The sequence below is a fragment of the Crassostrea angulata genome, chromosome 1 (genome assembly GCF_025612915.1).
Source record: "Crassostrea angulata isolate pt1a10 chromosome 1, ASM2561291v2, whole genome shotgun sequence".
Lineage (NCBI taxonomy): Eukaryota > Metazoa > Mollusca > Bivalvia > Ostreida > Ostreidae > Magallana > Magallana angulata.
This window is the reverse complement of record NC_069111.1, coordinates 32979469-32989401: the sequence shown is the minus strand read 5'-3', so window position 1 is coordinate 32989401 and position 9933 is coordinate 32979469.

Below are 9933 nucleotides of genomic sequence, written 5' to 3'. Positions count from 1 at the left end.
AAAGTATACTCAAAGTATGTGAATTGTCGTATTTGTGAGGTAAGATAATAACAAAACATTTAAAGAAATTCACTACTGAGCATATTATTCTATCAAGTTCTAACGGCATCGCCATATTACGCCACAGGCAGCCTTCGAAAACGACTAGTGAATATTCGTCAAAACAAAGAAGTTACAACAATAGACTGAATTCATTGCGTAAGATCCATCCTATGAGCTTTTTTTTTTAAAATTAGGTACATATGTATGTATATTCATGCCAACTTGAATTGTGTCGACTACATCTACCCCATCTAATATCAAAGATATCAAGAATAAACAGAATATTAACCTATGACAATATTTTGATTACCAATGCATTCAAATTCGACAAAAGAAATGAAAATATTGGTTTTACTTTTTAACATAAGGAAGACTTAGCTAAGACATTGCTAAGTTTGCTTTATGTTACGGTATAAGACATACTTAAGCAGGACTTATGTAGGTCCTAAGATCCGCCTAAGTCCTACTTATGACCCTACGTATAAACTTAAGTCAAAATCTTAGCATGCTTTATGTTACGAGCCCCAGGTCTCCTAATAGGATTTTAATCTAGGGAGATACCAAAACACTCATAAAGTGAATAGGGTAGGGATTCTTAATGCAGGGTGTGGCTAAAATGGTCATTTAATGTTAATGTATATAAAATTATAGAATATTTTTTAAAAATGTGTACTGATACAGAATAAAAACTGACTGCATATTTGAAAAAAAAATTCTAATGATATTTCATGTCACCTTCATGTAAGGCAAGGGTTATGGCTGGGAAGGGGGGGTATATTTATCTTATTATTTTTTTCTGCTCAGGAATTTTAATGGGCTAATTGTAATCGGCGCGACCGCGCGCGCATCTCATTCTTTTTCTTCCAAGTAAAATCATCCTATAGTAATACACTCAAATGACGTAGATTTTTCTTTAAATTATATATTGAGAATGTTGAGAAATATCGAGCTCGTTCGTAATTATCTTGTCAAACAGTTCTGATTCATTTGAAACAAAAGTTTTAACGGTAGGCGGTAGCGCTTTCATAAAAAAGAAGATTTATTCTTTAGTGTCACAAACCAATGTTCTTTGAACTTCATTTGTAATTCATAATTTGATCTTGGATTTTGTTCTATTTTGCTATAACGTACTTTAAGGGGCTACAGCTTTGTTTTTTTAATTTCCTTTGGACATCACATAACAATATTTTTAGTGTTTAATATGACATTGATCCTGGTCTCTAGTCTACTCTTGTAAGACTTGTCTTGGCCATAAAATGCCATACATGGTATCAGTGTTTCACGAACATATGCTGGCCTTATTTATTATTACCAGGGATATGGAAATCGTTTGAAAATTGGACTTGTTGAGCAATCTTGCTAAAACATTATACATTTATTGCACGATTGTGAGGGAAATATGAAGATTTATTCCCCCATGAAAATCAAATATCTCGCGGGCAACGCCCGAGGGAAATAGGATTTTTCTAAGGGAATAAATCTTCATTATTCTCGAAACTTCATGCAATAAATTGTTTATTATACCGGACGACAGGTGATAATTTAGATTGTTATACTTTCATGTTAAATACTGAAATCTGATTGGTTAAGACGCAGTTAATAATATTTACTATTACCCTCAGCGTTAGCAACGCACTTGGCAACGGGTAACATTAAAAAATGTTACATGCGCGAAAATTATGCGCGTACGGTTCGCTGTAGAATTCACGTTATTCCTATATAAAAGCAGTAAAATTTTCTTAAAAATTTTAAAAAAGACATTCAGTATAACAAAATAAATAGTGCCTGTTTGGGAGGATAACAGTTGAAATTGACACCCCTCGAAAACCATTGTCAACCTCCGCTTCGCGTCGGTTGACAATGGTTTTCGAGGGGTGTCAGTTTCAACTGTTACCCTCCCAAACAGGCACTATTTATATAATGCTGCGGTTTGTAATCGTTTTTCAATTCTAGTAAAGCTTAACGTAGTTAATGTTTTCATGTTTTTTTCTATAACAACTTCTGATATAAAAAGGATTCAAAACAATTGTATGCTCATCCTCGATTTTTTTTATTAGCATGGAATGAAAATTCGAGGGGGTTAAATATAATGAAGAATATGACGATGACAGGGAAATATGAAGTTTTATTGCCCTGACACATATCATATTGAGGTATAATAATATAAATCGGGGTATGGCCCGGGGCCGTCCAGTATGTTAATTCACATGTAAAGCTAATGTAAGCAATACTACTGCAAGATTTGTCCCAACTGTGAATGATATAAAAATGCTTACACACGGAGCCTAAGCATCGTCAGAGCAATTATAAGGTACTTTATGACAAGAAGACTCATGACTTGTACAGACATTTTTTATTCTTCAACTGCTGAAGTACCTATTCAAATATATTGTTATTTATCAAGTGAGAATTTCTTGCTAATTTAAGATCATACGACACGTTCCTCAATTTTATATAACCTGTTTCAGGAATTTGTTGATGGTTTACTACTAGTTTGACAAGCTTTCTTGCAAAAAATTAGGGTACCTTACCAGACATTTTTGCAAAACACTAGAGTATGTAATTTCCTATATAATCTTGAAAATACACTTGAATTGCTGATATAAAAATAAATACATATACAGCACAGTGAAATTCACTATATTTGAACTCTATCTCAGCCGGGGCGGGGCTTTGAACTCACGACCTCTAGAACCTATATGCCTCTTACACTGAGCGGCCACGGTTCTAACCACTCGGCCATCTAGACACATAACCCTATCCAATTAAATTTTAATCATTTTTAAAATAATTATAAAATTAATATTTTTTATTGGAACTTTTTGTTACGAGGAGACTCTTTATTACGAGGAGATACAAAAAAGATTCTCATGGAACGTGTCGTGTGATATAATAATGAAATAATAGCGAGCGCAGCTCGCCGGCGCGCAGCGCCGGCGCGAAGCGAGCTCTACCGGCAAGGCGTGTGTGAATAGAAAATTCGGACTAGTTGCACATGCATTCATTCAACGGATTTTTTTGGCGTCAGTAAATCGGACCAGTAATGCATCGTTTTAATCGTCCCAGTAGTTCCCTGTAATCATGGCAATTTTTATCACTTCACACTCTCACGAGAATCAGCAAGACAAATTTAGACAGTAAAAACAATAACGATGTAAGCGACATACAGTCAATGTTACTTCTAAAGTTCACCTCAGTACACTTTCAATCAAAAATAATCGTGTGACGTCACAAACGTTTACACATTGATCCGATATATTTTTTTGGAGTCAGTAAATTTTGACCCACAATTCATAGTACCAATGGTTTCCAACCTCACGTTCCAACATCACGTTCTCCCGAGAATCAAAGTAAAACCTTTGAAAAGCTTATAAGATGTGTAATTTTAAGAACATCATGCTTTTTAAGTAAATAAAACGGTATACTTCGCATACTTTTATTTCTCAGGGGAGTTTTAAAGAGTAAGACGACACTTAACCAACGTCAGCTTTGACGTCACAATAAGCACTGGTAAGGGGAAATTACTCTAATTGAAGTTATTGTAAATCTGCTGAAATGACCAAAATCCTCTTAAAATCTTGCAAAGGCTAAGATAAAGAACAGCTGACGAATAAGGACATTTCTTCAGATACAGGAAACAGTTGTAATTTGCACTAATTTGGATGAATGCTCACAAATATTTTATTCACTATAATTACGGTAATTTCCTGAAACGTAACGTTATACGTAGCAGCGCCTTTTTTTAAAGGGGGTGGGTGGGTGGATGGCAGCCTCATCCAAAAAATCTTTGCAAGCAAAAAGAAAAATAAATCATGAAAATTCTAATCCTTCAGCTCTTTAGCAGTTCAATGGTTTCTTTATTTTCACTTCCATTTACTACATGCGGGGGGGGGGGGGGGGGACAACACCATGTTCTTTTAACATGATAAGCAAATATTTTTAAGCGTAAATTAAAAATGAAATTAAACATTAATTATTTTTTTTTGAAGTGGAGGGGCAAATCCATGGTAAGTCGATTTTCTATGTATAAATTGACAAAAAATTTTAGCATGGGGGGAGCTCTATGATGAGTCAAGTTTTATATGTAAGTTTAAGAAAAAATGTCTACTGCAAAAAAAAAAGGGGGAAATCAATCAATCAATCATAATCACAATCACTTTAAAAGAGGAGATGCAGTGCAATGAATATTTATGTATTAAAATCTTTATTATTTAACAACATTGTATCTGATATTAAACTATTGTTCTACATATAAATAAATAAATTATAACAAATCTTATAAACTATGAATAATGAAAATTTACTGGAAAAGGGTATGTTTTATTTTTTGGCATTCAAATTTCACGTTGTTAATTTTATTTTATTAATTTATTATAATTCATTGTTTGATCACATGCTGTGCTCGCCCCAACGGTCGCACCGTAAAACATATTAATGACACAAGGTACTGATATACATATGCGGCACAGGATAACCAATACTATGTTTCCCTCTCCAGAACCCGTACCCTATTACATGATAAATGAGTACTTATCCAGGGTACGATTTCCCTGCGTGTATGCATGGTGTTCATGGCACAGATGTCTGCAATGAATAATTTATTTAAATAATGTGATAATTTTCTGTACTAAAATAATAATTATTGGCTTCCGGTTTGGAGCGCGCCGAAAATGGCATGAACTTTTTGGGGGGAGAAAGGTGAGGTTTATTTCGATGACAAATATGTTTAAAACGCGTGGGACTCAACAGAAACTTTGCTAAGCAATCATAAATGCCATTCCAGTGATAATTCATGGTCTTGGGGGTTCCAAAGCGAAAAAGGTACATGTATATAGTATATTCGAAACTGGCAGAGGAAATTCGAAATGGGACGCACGAAGAGCGATAAAGAAAAAGAGAAAGACGTTAGTCCTAAGGCAGCACAGGAGGTAGATGACAGTGAGGAGGTGTCTAACAAGGACTTAAAAACGCTGTTTACGAAGCTGATTAAGAAGTTGGAAACGTCCATGAATGCAAACCTCGAGTCTCTAGGGGAAAAGATATCAAATGTAAGTACGAAATTGTCAGAAGTAGAGAAAGCCCTAGATGACCAGAACCTGAGAATCACTGACCTCGAACAGATGAAGTCTGAGAAAATAGGGCCACAAGAGGAAAAAATTACAGAGTTGGAGAATCAAGTAGAAGAGCTGCAAAGATATATAGACCAACAAGAAAATCGTTCTAGGAAATATAACTTGCTGTTTTATGGCCTACCCAAAGTGGATAAAGAAGATACAACTGAAGTTGTCCTCAATTGTCTGGAGTCAACTCTTGGGGTTTCGGAAGCCAAGGATATCATAATACAGAATTCGCATAGGATTCCAAAGAACCCATCTAATACGTATAAACCGAGTGCGCCGGAGGCAATCATTGTGAAATTCGCAAAAATGGCAGACCGAAACCTGATCCTCCATCTCGCCAGGGTTACAACTCTTCCGAAAGGTATGGCAATTCGGACAGACCTCGTAAATCACCTGAAAAAAAAACGTAGCGAGCTAGCCAGCAAAGCATACAAACTGAGGAGGGAAAAAAACTTGAAGACTCGGATCATAGAAACAAAAGACGATGTAATTCTCCAGTGCCGTAGAAAGAGTGAAGACAAATGGATCCCCTACCAAGGATGACTGAGTATAGTTAACATAGTGATAGATCATTATTATTGATGAGTGCTACAGGTAGCCTTATTAGCCTATTTTCCGTATATATGCAACACAAGAGGTTTTTTGTGGCTATTCAAAGCTTATTATAAACCTACCTCACATTCTTGTTTGAAACTTTTCAATTTTTGTTTGTTTTTTGTTTTTTGTTTTGGTGTAAGTAGATGCACAACCCGGAAGCTTTTGGTTTTTTAAGCATGAATGTTGTGTGTGTATATGTAGCATGTTCAAACACAAACTTAACAACTTTATATTATGTCATATTTTAGTATAACGTCTGTAAACTGCAGGGGGCTAAATGATAGTAAGAAAAGAAAGGATGTTTTTAATTACCTTAGAGATTTAAAATCTTCCATTTATTGTCTCCAAGATACCCATTGTACAGAGAATGAAAAGAGTTCAGTATATGTCCTGTGGGGACATGATATTTTGATGAGTGCAGGTAGAACAGATGCTAGAGGAACACTAATACTTATGAACAATAATGTAGAAGTTAAAATATCTTCAACAAAATCTGATTCCAATGGAAACTTTATTATTACCAATACGTTAGTAGATAATAAATATAATATAACTTTGGTTAATTTATATGGACCAAATAGAGATGATCAAGATTTTTACTCAAATGTTGGAAATATTATAGAAGAATTTGGTAACGAATTTGTTATTTTATGTGGAGACTGGAATGTAGTTCAAGATTTTATGTTAGATTGCCATAATTATGTCAAAGAAAACAACCCCAAAAATAGGATAGAAATACAAAATCTTAAAAATAAATTCAATCTGGTAGACCCCTGGAGAGTAAATAACCCAACTTCAAAAAAATTTACCTGGACTCGTCGAAATCCCACAAAACAAGCTCGATTAGACTATTTTCTCATATCTGAAGAGTTAATGTCAATTTTAGGAAATGTTAAGATTATTCCAGGATATAGAACAGATCACTCAATAATTAATATTGAATTTAAGATTAATGACTTAGAACGAGGTAGAGGATTCTGGAGATTCAATAACTCTTTGTTAAGAGACAAAAAATATATATTGAAAATCAAAGAAATTATGAATGACACAGTTTTTGAATATACAAGGCCTCCGTACTTGCCAGGGCCTGATGCGGAATTATATATCCGCAAAGATTTATTCTTAGATGTATTGCTAATGAAAATCAGAAGCTTATCCATATATTATTCATCACTTAAAGCTAAAGAAAGAAAAGATAAGAAAAAAGATTCTATCACTCAGATTAAAGCTCTACAAGAAATGTATGACATGTGTCCTTCACAACTTTATTCAGATTTATTAAATGAACTTCAAACAGAGTTGGAAGATATAAGAAAATATGAACTTAATGGACTACTAATAAGAAGTCATTGCAAATGGATAGAGGAAGGAGAAAAACCTACGAAATATTTTGCTGCACTTGAAAAAAGAAACTATATAAATAAAAACATATCTAGGCTAATAAATGACCAAGGAGTAGAGATCAATAATCAAAATGAAATCTTACATGAAGTAAAAAAATTTTATAAGTCATTGTATGAGAATAAAGATCATTTACTTGAGGAGGTAAATCTTCAAGAAGTAATTATGGAAAAGGATGTAAAAAAAGTTACAGAAAGTATGAGAAATAAATTAGAATTAGAAATAACTAAAAAGGAAATATTAGAGGCATTAAAACTATTTAAAAATGATAAATCACCAGGAACTGATGGATTTACCGCAGAATTTTTTTAATTTTTTTGGTCTGATATTGGATCTTATATATTTAATTCCTTTAAATGTAGTCTTGATTCTGGTATCCTTTCTCACTCACAAACACAAGGAATCATTTCAATCCTACCAAAAGGACAAAAACCCAGAGAATATCTTAAAAATTGGAGGCCAATTTCACTTCTTAATGTAACCTATAAGTTATTATCAAGTGTCCTGGCTAGCCGTATGAAGCCCATTCTTGTTGACATAATTCACGAAAATCAAAAAGGTTTTTTAGCAGGGAGATATATCGGGGAGAATTCCAGACTACTTTATGATATTATACATTACTGCAATGAAACTAATACCCCAGGTCTAATTCTCATACTTGATTTTGAAAAGGCATTTGACTCAGTCTCTTGGAAATTTATTTCTAAAGTTTTAACATTTTTTAATTTTGGTGAGAATTTCCAAAATGCAATAAGAACTTTATTTAATAATGCAAAACTTTGTGTGATACAAAATGGTATATTTTCAGAATTTTTTAATATGGGCAGGGGATGTAGACAAGGGGACCCAATATCACCATATATTTTTATACTTTGTGCGGAAATAATGGGCCTTATGATAAGAAACAACATATTAATTGAGGGGATTAGTGTAATGAACAAAGAATATAAATTACTACAATACGCAGATGACACAGTGTTATTATTAAAAGGTTCGAAAAATTCAATTAAGTCAGCACTTTCTTTAGTTAATGAATATGCAAAATACTCAGGACTAAAACCTAATTATGATAAAACTAAGTGTGTAAAAATAGGACCCTTATCAAACAAATCAAATGAATATTTCAAGGATTTTGAAAAAGTTAACTGGTCTCAGGAACCATTTACAGTTTTAGGCATTACTTATTGTGTAAACTTAGATAATACATATATGTACGAGTTAAACTTTAAACCAAAAATCAATGAAATGAAACTATCAATAAGCGCATGGTCTAGAAGAATGCTATCTACAGCAGGACGTATCACAGCAATTAAAAATTTGATTCTTCCAAAAATTACGCATCTCTTAATAAGTCTTCCTAATCCTCCAAGAAAACATATAAAGGAAATTGAAACAATTTTTTATAATTACATATGGAATTCAAAAACATCAAGAGTAGCCAAAAGTAGCATTATTCAAAGTTATGAAAAGGGTGGGCTAAGAATGATATGTCTTGATTCTTTTTGCAAAAGCTTGAAAATCACCTGGATACGCAGATTTTTTAATGATGCTTGTCAGTCAAGTTGGAAAGACTTGATAATAAGTACTTTTCCAAATATTTTAAATATGACAATTGTTGGAAGACAAATACTATATCAACTGTCAAAAACTTGTAAAAATCTATTTTGGAAAGATGTTTTTTTGTCATTTTTTGAACTTAGAAAATGTACTGACAGTGAATTATCTATTTTAAGCCCGATATGGTTTAATGAGTCTATATGTATTAATAACAAATATGTCTTTTATAAGCAATGGTTTTTAAAAGGTGTACATCAAATACTACATTTTTTCAACAATGATGGTACAATAATGAAATACGAACAATTCTGTAACCAATATGATATTAAACTTCCGTTTACACATTTTTTAGGAATTGTAGATTGTATTAAAAAGTTACGGTTAAACTATGATACAGAAATTATTCTTCAAAATATTCCATATTATCCAGAATTTTTACGGATAGTTAGGAAAAATAAACAAGGCTCAAGAGACTTTTATGATATTTTTATTGATGAGAAATGGAAAAAACCAAAATCAGAATTGAAATGGGAAAAGGAACTAGACATGAATGTAAATAACATATGGTGGAAAAGACAAAACTTATTATTTTTCAAAATAACTAACGACGTACAATTAAGATGGTTTCAATACAGGATTGTACATCGAATTATTGCGACTAATACTTATTTATGTAAGATAGGAATAGTTGAATCAGAGTTATGTACATTTTGTAGATGTAATGCAGAAACTATTTGTCATCTTTTTTGGGAATGTGAATATGTGAGTGAAATCTGGGATAATTTACTAGTTTGGATGAAGGACGAATTTGAATTAGATATACCATTGAACAAAATAGATGTTATATTTGGTAGATACTACAAATATTATAACATTTTCAATATAATAATATGTATTGTAAAGAGACATATATATAGAAAAAGGAGTAGAAAAGAATTACCCTCCTTTACTGGAATCAAACGTGAAATACTTTATTATTACAAATGTGAAAAATTTATTTACACGAAAAATTGTGAATTAGAGAAATTTCATGTAAGATGGGCGAGGCTGTCCTTTAATAATGATTGTTGATTTTAAGCCTTTTGCCCCTAGGATCTTAGATATTACAAAGTAATTTATTTTTGTTTACTGTAAAATGCTGATTTTTTGTACTTGATTATGATGCAGAGTAATGTGCATATACATGCAACTGAATGAGTGGGTGTATGAATGATGT